Source organism: Kogia breviceps, chromosome 15 (genome assembly GCF_026419965.1).
Source record: "Kogia breviceps isolate mKogBre1 chromosome 15, mKogBre1 haplotype 1, whole genome shotgun sequence".
In the NCBI taxonomy this organism is placed as follows: domain Eukaryota; kingdom Metazoa; phylum Chordata; class Mammalia; order Artiodactyla; family Physeteridae; genus Kogia; species Kogia breviceps.
This window is the reverse complement of record NC_081324.1, coordinates 73459749-73472640: the sequence shown is the minus strand read 5'-3', so window position 1 is coordinate 73472640 and position 12892 is coordinate 73459749. Positions and strand designations below refer to the sequence as shown.

Sequence of the window (12892 nt, the reverse complement as noted above, 5' to 3'; positions counted from 1 at the left end):
CCAGTGCTACCGTTTAGAAGTCCAGAGCCATTCTGATTCTTGAATCTTTATAGGTGACCTGTATTTTCTCTATGAAAGCTTGTAGCATCTTTGTTTCCGGTGTTCTGAAATGTTAAGGTGATGTGTGGTCATTTTTGGTGTGGGTGATTTTTCTTTTTCTTTTTAAATTGATGTATATTTGATTGTTAGTTTCTGGTGTACAACAAATTGATTCAGTTATATGTATATGTATGTGTGTATATATTCTTTTTCAGATTCTTTTCCATTATAGGTAATTATGAGATAATTGAATATAGTTCCCTGTGCTGTACAAAAGTCCTTGTTGTTTATTTGTTTTATATAGTGTGTATCTGTAAATCCCAAACTCCTAATTTATCTGCCCCTCTTCTTTGGTAACCGTAAATTCGTTTTCTGTGTCTGTGAGTCTGTTTCTGTTTTGTAAATAAGTTCATTTGTCATATTTTAGATTCCACATATAAGTGATATCATATGATATTTTTCTCTGACTTAGTACAATATGATAATCTCTAGGTCCATTGATGTCGCTGCAAATAGCATTATTTCATTCTTTATGGCTGAGTAGTGTTCCTGTGTGTGTGTGTGTGTGTGTGTGTGTATGTACATACACACACCATCTTTTTTTTCATCCATTTAGCCAGGTATTTGGTGGGCTCTCTCAATCTAGGGATCCATGTTCTCAATTGCTTGGAAAATTATATTATTTCTTTGATCATTTTAGTCTCTTTTGTTTTCTTTCTAAAATTCTTATTATTATTCCTTCTTGATTTTCTTTTCTCTCCTATTTTCTTTGTTTTTTTTTTTTTTTTTTTCTTTTTGCGGTACGCGGGCCTCTCACTGTTGTGGCCTCTCCCGTTGCGGAGCACAGGCTCTGGACCCACAGGCTCAGCGGCCATGGCTCACGGGCCCAGCCGCTCTGCGGCATATGGGATCCTCCTGGACCGGGGCACAAACCCGCGTCCCCTGCATCGGCAGGAGGACGCTCAACCACTGCGCCACCAGGGAGGCCCTCCTATTTTCTTTCTTTGTCTCTCTGTCCTACTCTTTGGGGGTCATCAATTTCATCTTCCTATTTTTATTTGTTCGTTGGACAAATATGTATCGAACACCTATTTAAAGTTGCTGGAGATAACAGCAGTGAATAAGATATTGCCCTTGCTGTTTTTAGTTTCTAGTTTTCATGTGTATTTCTAGTCATATTGTGCTTTGGTCAGAGAAAGCAACCAGTTGTTTCCACTTTTCAGAATATGAGACTTTGTGAGGGTGTAATTTATGGTCAGTTTCCACCGATATTCCATGAGAAACTAAAAAGGTTATGTTTTCTATGACAGTAAATAGAGATTAATAAGATTGATCTACTAATATTGATGCTTTGATTCAGATTCATTCATGGTTCTCATGTTTATTGCAGCACCTACTATATTTGAGATACTGTGCAAGCCATTGGGGGAAATAGTGGGTGAGCGAAACAGGATTCCTTTTCTCAGAGTCCTTTATAGGCTAGTGGTGGTGGTAGTGGTGGGGGCAGACATTAATCAAGTAATGGCCTAAATGGGATAAGTACTATGCAGGAAAGGAACAGCGTTCTCTGAGAGCATAAAAAATAGTGGCATCTGAGCTAGACCGGTGGGTCACGGAAGCCTTCCCTGACAAGGTGACAGTTGAACTGAGATGTGAAGGATGAGTTGGCCTTAGTGAGACAAAGAGCCCAGAGGTGAGCAGTCCCAGGTCTGGGAGATGGCTTGGGCAGATAAATGCCCTGTGGTGGGAGAGAAACATGGTCTTTAAGGAATGGAAGGACGTCTGGAGGGCAGAGTGACGGAGCTTGGTGTGAGAGGAGCTGGAGAGGCAGGGAGGGCCATGAGGGTCACGTAACGGATTTCTGTCTTATCCTGAGAGCAACAGGAAGCCCTTGGCTCATGGACCCAGAGGAGTGGTACGAGAATGTTTCCATTTTGAAAAGATCACTCTGGCTGTGGTGTGCAGAGCAGGTGATGGGAGGTGGAAGGGAAGGTTTGTCAGGGTGAGTTAGGGGGCTCCTATCATAATCTAGGGGTGGGATGCTAGTATCTTGGATCAGGGTGGAGACAGAGGTGATGGAGAGAAATGGACAGATTCCAAGGGCATTCAGGAGGTTAAATGCACGGGAGCCAGCGATCGATTGACTGGTCATGAGGGTAGAGCGTCTTGCCCAGCTGCACGGATGGTGGTGTCATTCGTGCAGAAGAGGGACACCATTGTCGGAGGTGGTGCTGGGAAGAGCACAAGACCTGGCTTAGGCATGATGACCTTTTTTTCCTTCTACACTCATTCTCTTCCCCCCTGCGCCCGCCGACTTGTGTTGTCCAGGACTGAAAGACATTATGCAATTCTTCAACCACATTAAACAAAAATTTATTTATTTAAATTTGTTTTTTGCTGCATTGGGTCTTTGTTGCTGCGTGCGGGCTTTCTCTAGTTGCGGTGAGAGGGGGTTACTCTTCGTTATATTGAGCGGGCTTCTCATTGCGGTGGCTTCTCTTCTGGAGCACAGGATCTAGGCGCGCGGGCTTCAGTGGTTGTGGCTCGTGGGCTCAATAGTTGTGGCGCACGGGCTTAGTTGCTCCGCGGCATGTGGGATCTTCCCAGACCAGGGCTCGAACCCGTGTCCCCTGCATTGGCAGGTGGAACCACTGTGCCACCAGGGAAGTCCCTTCAACCACATTTTAATGTCTATCAATTTCTTGTCTTGCATTTCTCTTATAGTTTGATATGTTTGACAGTAAAGTTTCATAACTGTCAATTTTTTTTTTTTTTTTTTTTTTTTGTGATATGCGGGCCTCTCACTGCCGTGGCCTCTCCCGTTGCGAAGCACAGGCTCCGGACGCACAGGCTCGGCGGCCATGGCTCACGGACCCAGCCGCTCCGCGGCAGGTGGTATCCTCCCGGACCGGGGCACGAACCCGCGTCCCCTGCATCGGCAGGCGGACCCTCAACCACTGCGCCACCAGGGAAGCCCAACAGTGTCAGATTTTAAGATTTCTTATCTTTTTCTTTCTTTTTTTTTTTTTTTTTGGTACGCGGGCCTCTCACTGTTGTGGCCTCTCCCGTTGCGGAGCACAGGCTCCGGACGCGCAGGCTCAGCGGCCATGGCTCACGGGCCTAGCTGCTCTGTGGCATGTGGGATCTTCCCAGACCGGGGCACAAATCCGTGTCCCCTGCATCGGCAGGCGGACTCTCAACCACTGCGCCACCAGGGAAGCCCAAGGTTTCTATTTTTAATTATTGTAGTAATAACTGAAAATGTTATCATTAAAGATTTGAAATTATGGACGGTCCATATTTATGACCCCCAGCCCCATTCCCCTCTCTGAAAGTAATGCTGGTTCACAGCTTGAGTTGAATAATGAAATATTGTGTGGATTATGGTCCTCACCTTAATGAAACTTCTGTTGTGCTTCATAATTTTTTAACAAAATTCAGCGTTGCTGGATATGGCTATCACGTCCTTGTTTTCTTTTCTTGTATATTTATTTGCTTGGTGTATTTTGATCAAACTTTTACTTTGGAACTGAGTCACAAGTGGTTGGATTTATCTTTTTGGTCAAATATGAACTTTTGCTTCTAATAAATGACTTTATCCCACCTACATTAGTACCAGATTCTTTATCTTAACTTTCCCCTTTTTCATATATCCCCTTTATTAAGGCTTCCATATTGCTTTCTTTGCTCTTCATCTTTTGCCATAATGTCTTCCCCTGGGTAATTTGGAAAATTAAGGCATTTTTAGTTTTTCTCGTTGCTGTCTTTATTTTTTAAAATTATTTTAAATTGAAGTATAGTTGATTTACAGTGTTTCAGATGTACAGCAAAGTGATTCACTTATACATACATATGTATATATACATATTCTTCCGATTATTTTTTTTTAATTAATTTATTTTTTTAACATCTTTATTAGAGTATAATTGCTTTGCAATGGTTTGTTAGTTTCTGCTTTACAACAGAGTGAATCAGTTATACATATACATATGTTCCCATAGCTCTTCCCTCTTGCGTCTCCCTCCCTCCCACCCTCCCTATCCCACCGCTCTAGGTGGTCACAAACCACCTAGCTGATCTCCCTGTGATATGTGGCTGCAACCCACTAGCTATCCACCCTACGTTTGGTAGTGTATATATGTCCATGCCCCTCTCTCACTTCGTCACAGCTTACCCTCCCCCCTCCCCATATCCTCAAGTCCATGCTCTAGTAGGTCTGTGTTGTATTCCTGTCCTACCACTAATCTCTTCATGACATTTTTTTTCTTAGATTCCATATATATGTGTTAGCATACGGTATTTGTTTTTCTCCTTCTGACTTACTTCACTCTGTATGACAGACTCCAGGTCCATCCACCTCACTACAAATAACTCAGTTTCATTTCTTTTTATGGCTGAGTAATATTCCATTGTATATATGTGCCACATCTTTATCCATTCATCTGTTGATGGACACTTAGGTTGCTTCCGTGTCCTGGCTATCGTAAATAGAGCTGCAATGAACATTTTGGTACATGACTCTTTTTGAATTATGGTTTTCTCAGGGTATATGCCTAGTAGTGGGATTGCTGGGTTGTATGGTAGTTCTATTTGTAGTTTTTTAAGGAACTTCCATACTGTTCTCCATAGTGGCTGTATCAATTTACATTCCCACCAGCAGTGCAAGAGGGTTCCCTTTTCTCTACACCCTCTCCAGCATTTATTGTTTCTAGAGTTTTTGATGATGGCCAATCTGACCGGTGTGAGATGATATCTCATTGTAGTTTTGATTTGCATTTCTCTAATGATTAATGATGTTGAGCATTCTTTCATGTGTTTGTTGACAATCTGTATATCTTCTTTGGAGAAATATCTATTTAGTTCTTCTGCCCATTTTTGGATTGGGTTGTTTGTTTTTTTGTTATTGAGCTGCATGAGTTGCTTATAAATTTTGGATATTAATCCTTTGTCAGTTGCTTCATTTGCAAATATTTTTTCCCATTCTGAGGGTTGTCTTTTTGTCCTGTTTGTAGTTTCCTTTGCTTTGCAAAAGCTTTTAAGTTTCATTAGGTCCCATTTGTTTATTTTTATTTCCATTTCTCTAGGAGGTGGGTCAAAAAGGATCTTGCTGTGATTTGTGTCATAGAGTGTTCTGCCTGCGTTTTCCTCTAAGAGTTTGATAGTGTCTGGCCTTACATATAGGTCTTTAACCCATTTTGAGTTTGTTTTTGTGTGTGGTGTTAGGGAGTGTTCTAATTTCATACTTTTATATGTACCTGCCCAGTTTTCCCAGCACCACTTACTGAAGAGGCTGTCTTTTCTCCACTGTACATTCTTGCCTCCTTTATCAAAGATAAGGTGACCATATGTGTGTGGGTTTATCTCTGGGCTTTCTATCCTGTTCCATTGATCTATATTTCTGTTTTTGTGCCAGTACCATACTGTCTTGATTACTGTAGCTTTGTAGGATAGTCTGAAGTCAAGGAGCCTGATTCCTCCAGCTCCATTTTTCGTTCTCAAGATTGCTTTGGCTATTCGGGGTCTTTTGTGTTTCCATACAAATTCTGAAATTTTTTGTTCTAGTTCTGTAAAAAATGCTAGTGGTAGTTTGATAGGGATTGCATTGAATCTGTAGATTACTTTGGGTAGTAGAGTCATTTTCACAATGTTGATTCTTCCAATCCAAGAACATGGTATATCTCTCCATCTATTTGTATCATCTTTAATTTCTTTCATCAGTGTCTTATAATTTTCTGCATACAGGTCTTTTGTCTCCTTAGGTAGGATTATTCCTAGATATTTTATTCTTTTTGTTGCAGTGGTAAATGGGAGTGTTTTCTTAATTTCACTCTCAGATTTTTCATCATTAGTGTATAAGAATGCCAGAGATTTCTGTGCATTAATTTTGTATCCTGCTACTTTACCAAATTCATTGATTAGCTCTAGTAGTTTTCTGGTAGCATCTTTAGGATTCTCTGTGTATAGTATCATGTCATCTACAAACAGTGACAGCTTTACTTCTTCTTTTCCAATTTGGATTCCTTTTATTTCTTTTTCTTCTCTGATTGTTGTGGCTAGAACTTCCAAAACTATGTTGAATAAGAGTGGTGAGAGTGGGCAACCCTGTCTTGTTCCTGATCTTAGTGGAAATGGTTTCAGTTTTTCACCACTGAGGACGATGTTGGCTGTGGGTTTGTCATATATGGCCTTTATTATTTTGAGGAAAGTTCCCTCTATGCCTACTTTCTGCAGGGTTTTTATCATAAATGGGTGTTGAATTTTGTCAAAAGCTTTCTCTGCATCTGTTGAGGTGATCATATGGTTTTTCTCCTTCAGTTTGTTGATATGGTGTATCACGTTGAATGATTTGCGTATATTGAAGAATCCTTGCATTCCTGGAATAAACCCCACTTGATCATGGTGTATGATCCTTTTAATGTGCTGTTGGATTCTGTTTGCTAATATTTTGTTGAGGATTTTTGCATCTATGTTCATCAGTGATATTGGCCTGTAGTTTTCTTTCTTTGTGACGTCTTTGTCTGGTTTTGGTATCAGGGTGATGGTGGCCTCATAGAATGAGTTTGGGAGTGTTCCTCCCTCTGCTATCTTTTGGAAGAGTTTGAGAAGGATGGGTGTTAGTTCTTCTCTAAATGTTTGATAGAATTCGCCTGTGAAGCCATCTGGTCCTGGGCTTTTGTTGGAAGATTTTTAATCACAGTTTCAAATTCAGTGCTTGTGATTGGTCTGTTCATATTTTCTATTTCTTCCTGGTTCAGTCTCGGTAGGTTGTGCATTTCTAAGAATTTGTCCATTTCTTCCAGGTTGTCCATTTTATTGGCATACAGTTGCTTGTAGTAATCTCTAATAATCTTTTGTATTTCTGCAGTGTCCATTGTTACTTCTCCTTTTTCATTTCTAATTCTATTGATTTGAGTCTTCTCCCTTTTTTTCTTGATGAGTCTGGCTAATGGTTTATCAATTTTGTTTATCTTCTCAAAGAACCAGCTTTTAGTTTTATTGAGCTTTGCTATCATTTCCTTTATTTCTTTTTCATTTATTTCTGATCTGATCTTTATGATTTCTTTCCTTCTCCTAAATTTGCGGGTTTTTTGTTCTTCTTTCTCTAATTGCTTTAGGTGTAAGATTATGTTGTTTATTTGAGATGTTTCCTGTTTCTTAATGTAGGATTGTATTGCTATAAACTTCCCTCTGAGAACTGCTTTTGCCGTATCCCATAGGTTTTGGGTCGTCGTGTCTCCATTGTCATTTGTTTCTAAGTATTTTTTGATTTCCTCTTTGATTTCTTCAGTGATCACTTCGTTATTAAGTAGTGTATTGTTTAGCCTCCATGTGTTTGTATTTTTTACAGATCTTTTCCTGTAATTGATATCTAGTCTCATAGCGTTGTGGTCGGAAAAAATACATGATACGATTTCAATTTTCTTAAATTTACCAAGGCTAGATTTGTGACCCAAGATATGATCTATCCTGGAGAATGTTCCATGAGCACTTGAGAAAAATGTGTATTCTGTTGTTTTTGGATGGAATGTCCTATAAATATCAATTAAGTCCATCTTGTTTAATGTATCATTTAAAACTTGTGTTTCCTTATTTATTTTCATTTTGGTTGATCTGTCCATTGGTGAAAGTGGGGTGTCAAAGTCCCCTACTATGATTGTGTTACTGTCTATTTCCCCTTTTATGGCTGTTAGTATTTGCCTTATGTATTGAGGTGCTACTATGTTGGGTGCATAAATATTTACAATTGTTATAGCTTCTTCATGGATCATCCCTTGATCATTATGTAGTGTCCTTCTTTGTCTCTCTTAGTAGTCTTTATTTTAAAGTCTATTTTGTCTGATATGAGAATTACTACTCCAGCTTTCTTCTGATTTCCATTTGCATGGAATAACTTTTTCCATCCCCTCACTTTCAGCCTGTAAGTGTCCCTAGGTCTGAAGTGGGTCTCTTGTAGACAGCATATACATGGGTCTTGTTTTTGTATCCATTCAGCCAATCTGTGTCTTTTGGTGGGAGCATTTAATCCATTTACACTTAAGGTAATTATCGATATGTATGTTCCTATTACCATTTACTTAATTGTTTCAAGTTTGTTCTTGTAGGTCTTTTCCTTCTCTTGTGTTTCTTGCCTAGAGAAGTTCTTTTAGCATTTGTTGTAAAGCTGGTTTGGTGGTGCTGAACTCTCTCAGCTTTTGCTCGTCTGTAAAGGTTTTAATTTCTCTGTCAAATCTGAATGAGATCTTTGCTGAGTAGAGTAATCTTGGTTGTAGGTTTTTCTCCTTCATCACTTTAAATATGTCCTGCCACTCCCTATGGCTTGCAGAGTTTCTGCTGAAAGATCAGCTGTTAACCTTATGGGGGGGGATTCCCTTGTGTGTTATTTGTTGTTTTTTCCTTGCTGCTTTTAATATATTTTCTTTGTATTTAATTTTTGATAGTTTGATTAATATGTGTCTTGGCATGTTTCTCCTTGGATTTATCCTGTATGGGACTCTCTGTGCTTCCTGGACTTGATTAACTATTTCCTTTCCCATATTAGGGAAGTTTTCAACTATAATCTCTTCAAAAATTTTCTCAGTCCCTTTCTTTTTCTCTTCTTCTTCTGGGACCCCTATAATTCAAATGTTGGTGCGTTTAATGTTGCCCCAGAAGTCTCTGAGACTGTCCTCAGTTCTTTTCACTCTTTTTTCTTTATTCTGCTCTGCAGTAGTTATTTCCACTATTTTATCTTCCAGGTCACTTATCTGTTCTTCTGCCTCAGTTATTCTGCTATTGATCCCATCTAGAGTATTTTTAATTTCATTTATTGTGTTGTTCATCGTTGCTTGCTTCCTCTTTAGTTCTTCTAGGTCCTTGTTAAATGTTTCTTGCATTTTGTCTATTCTATTTCCAAGATTTTGGATCATCTTTACTATCATTATTCTGAATTCCTTTTTAGGTAGACTGCCTATTTCCTCTTCATTTCTTAGGTCTGGTGCGTTTTTATCTTGCTCCTTCATCTGCTGTGTGTTTTTCTGTCTTCTCATTTTGCTTATCTTACTGTGTTTGGGGTCTCCTTTTTGCAGGCTGCAGGTTCGCAGTTCCTGTTGTTTTTGGCGTCTGTCCCCAGTGGCTAAGGTTGGTTCAGTGGGTTGAGTAGGTTTCCTGGTTGAGGGGACTAGTGCCTGTGTTCTGGTGGATGAGGCTGAATTTTGTCTTTCTGGTGGGCAGGTCCACGTCTGGTGGTGTGTTTTGGGGTGTCTGTAGCCTTATTATGATTTTAGGCAGCCTCTCTGCTAATGGATGGGGCTGTAGTCCTGTCTTGCTAGTTTTTGGGCATAGGGTGTCCAGCACTGTAGCTTGCTGGTCGTTGAGTGAAGCTGGGTTTTGGTGTTGAGATGGAGATCTCTGGGAGATTTTTGCCGTTTGATATTATGTGGAGCTGGCAGGTCTCTTGTGGACCAGTGTCCTGAAGTTGGTTCTCCCACCTCAGAACACAGCCCCGACTCCTGGCTGGAGCACCAAGAGCCTTTAATCCACACGGCTCAAAATAAAAGGGAGAAAAAATAGAAAGGAAAGAAAGAAAGGAAGGAAGAAAAGGACGGAAGAAAGGAAGGAAGGAAGAAAGAAAGAAGATAAAATAAAGTAGGATAAAATAAAGTTATTAAAATAATTATTAAGAAAAATTTTTATTTAAAAAAACCCGGGACGGTCAGAACCCTAGGACAAATGGTGAAAGCAAAGCTATACAGACAAAATCTCACACAGAAACACAAGCATACACACTCACAAAAAGAGAAAAAGGAGAAAAAATATATATATCTTGCTCCCAAAGTCCACCTCCTCAACTTGGGATGATTCGCTGTCTATTCAGGTATTCCATAGCTGCAGAGCACTTCAAGTTGATTATGGAGCTTTAATCTGCTGCTTCTGAGGCTGCTGGGAGAGACCTCCCCCTCTCTTCTTTGTTCACACAGCTCCTGGGGTTCAGCTTTGGACTTGGCCCCGCCTCTGTGTGTAGGTCGCCGGAGGGCGTCTGTTCTGTTCTTCACTCAGACAGGACGGGGTTAAAGGAGCAGCTGATTCGGGGGCTCTGGTTCACTCAGGCCGGGGGGAGGGAGGGGCACGGATGCAGGGCGAGCCTGCGGCGGCAGAGGCCGATGTGACATTGCACCAGCCTGAGGCACGCCATGCGTTCTCCCAGGGAAGTTGTCCCTGGATCACAGGACCCTGGCAGTGGTGGGCTGTGCAGGCTCCCAGGAGGGGAGGTGTGGAGAGTGACCTGTGCTCGCACACAGGTTTCTTGGTGGCGGCAGCAGCAGCCTTAGCGTCTCATGCCCGTCTCTGGTGTCCGCGCTGATAGCCGCGGCTTGCGCCCGTCTCTGGAGCTCCTTTAAGCAGCGCGCTTAATCCCCTCCTCGCGCACTAGGAAGCAAAGAGGGAAGAAAAAGTCTCTTGCCTCTTCAGCAGCCCCAGACTTCTCCCGGACTCCCTCCCGGCTAGCGGTGATGCACTAACTCCTTCAGGCTGTGTTCACGCAGCCAACCCCAGTCCTCTCCCGATTCTTTTTCATTATAGGTTATTACAAGATATTGAACATAGTTTTCTGTGCTACACATAGGTCCTTGTTGTTTATTTTATATATAGTAGTGTGTATATGTTAATCCCAAACTTGCAATTTGTACCCCCCCATTATCTTTAATATACTTGGGTCTATATTTCCAGTTTCTCATCTTCAGAACTGGAACAGGATATTCATTTCTCCCAGACACAGACACAGAAGTCACCATGCATTTCTACTTCCTTCTCTGCCTTTCACCTCGCACTTTTGTTGGTGCCTCCCTGCATTTTTTATCATTTTTTAAACTGCACTTTTTATTACTGCATCATGTATCTTCTACTTGAAGAATGATAAGTGATATCATTTTATGACTAATTTCCTTCCATGAGAAGGAGGAGGAAGTGGATGTCTTGCTTCTCTTCACCTCTAGGAGTGGGACCGGCCTGAGGCACCTTCGCCCCATGGGGAGGGGGTCTGGGACAAGGACAGCTTGGGCAGCCTCGTCCAGTCCCGGGAAACACAGGCCAACAGCCTGGCCTGTGGCCTGGAGTCTGTGGTCAACAGTAGGGCTTTCCTGGGGACACAGACCGCAGTCAGCATACACTCGGTGACCACTGGCTCCTTCCTGCCGCCAGCCCTTGCACTGGCTGTCCCCACCACCTGGCAAAATTTTCTTTTTTTCCTCTGGCTGCACCGCATGGCTTGCAGATCTGTTATTTGACCAGGGATTGAACCCGGGTCACAGCAGTGAAAGCCCGGAATCCTAACCAGTAGGCAACCAGGGAACTCCCCCCAATTTTCTTCTAATATAATTTTTATTATTACTTAATACAGGCATGAATTAAAAAACTCAAAACAGTACAAAAATGCCCAGAGTGAAGCCAGCCTTCTTCCTGTCCCCCCTCCCAGTAGCACAGTGACTGTTACCTTCTAAGTTACTTCCTTGTAACTTCCTAGAGCTGTCTATGCCTGGACAATTATGAACTGGCCACACTACGTATTGTTCTGCACCTTGCTTTTTCCAGTTAACAATGTATCTTGAAAATCACCTTGATATTAGTACTTGTAGATCTGCCTTGTGCTTCTTTAACAGCTCCATGGCATCCACTTCTGTGGAGGTACCATGATGTAAATTCACTGATGAGACGTCATTTTCGTTAGCTCTTCTTTATTCCAGTGATGACTGCACAGAACATCCCTGGCACATGTAAACATCATACGTGCTAGCTTTTATGATCATCTTTCCCTTCTGACTCTCAGAACAAACCTGGGTGGCAGGCACTCTTATTTCCATCTGGAATTCCTAATAGAGTGAGAAGGTCTGAATGGCATCTATCTTCTATGTTTCCTCACCTCTTTTTCACATTTCTGTCTCTGTCTCTGTGCTACATTCTGGGTAATTCCCTCAGCCATCTTCAGCTTTAAGTAATTCAGTCTCCATTTATCCCGTCCGTCTATTAAAATCTTCTTTTGTGGTTGTTTTAGAATTTGTAAGTTTGTTTGTTTGCTTGTTTATTCTTGGCCGTGACACGCAGCATGTGGGATCTTAGTTCCCGGACCAGGGATTGTATCTGTGCCCCCTGCAGTGGAAGCATGGAGTCTTAACCACTGGACTGCCAGGAAAGTCCCCTTGTAAGTTTATTTTTATATCTAAAAGATTTTAAGGATAATTACAAGCACAAGCATATACAAGATTAAAAAAATCTGACAATGTCAATTGTATAGTTGATTAAAGCAGTGATTAGGGAAATCATGAGCAAAATTTATCCTTGCACATCCCAAAACATAAATTTCTGAATAACCCTTTTCCCCCCTCAGATTCCTATTTTCTGCTGATTTCTTTCAGTAAGTATGATGCTTGTTTTATTTTTTTGTAGGTGCCCTTTATCAAACAACATTCCTTTCTATTGCTAGTTTGCTGAAACTTTTTAATAATGCATGGATATTGTATTTTGTTAAATGCCTTTTGTGCATTTGCTTTTTTCTTTTTTAGTCTGTTGATATGAATGATTGATCTTTGAATGTTATACCAAACTTGCATTCGTGGAATAAACTCCACTTGATCATGATATATTATCCTTTTTGTAGGTTTTTGGATTCAATTTGCTAAAATTTTGTTAGGAATTTTTATGTCTGTGTTCATGGGGGATACTGGTCTGTAGTTTCTTTTTTAAAAAAATATTTATTTATTTATTTTGGCTGCGCCGGGTCTTAGTTGCCGCCTGTGGGATCTAGTTCCCTGACCAGGGATTGAACCTGGGCCCCTTGCATTAGGAGCATGGAGTCTTACCCACTGGACCACCAGGTAAGTCC

General features: G+C 41.2%; 1 protein-coding gene across 9 annotated transcripts in view; it reads left to right on the top strand.

The window, feature by feature from the left end:
* ACADS (acyl-CoA dehydrogenase short chain) overlaps positions 1 to 12892 on the top strand; it is a 49073-nt gene that overhangs the window by 25505 nt on the left and 10676 nt on the right. Inside the window, exons 11-12 of one of the 9 annotated variants that reach the window (XR_010837024.1) lie at positions 12115 to 12211; positions 12795 to 12884. The exons of the other annotated variants lie outside the window; for them this stretch is intronic. The gene's annotated coding sequence lies outside the window, so the exon portion shown is untranslated. The remainder of the gene's footprint in view (positions 1 to 12114; positions 12212 to 12794; positions 12885 to 12892) is intronic. 9 annotated transcript variants of the gene reach the window in all.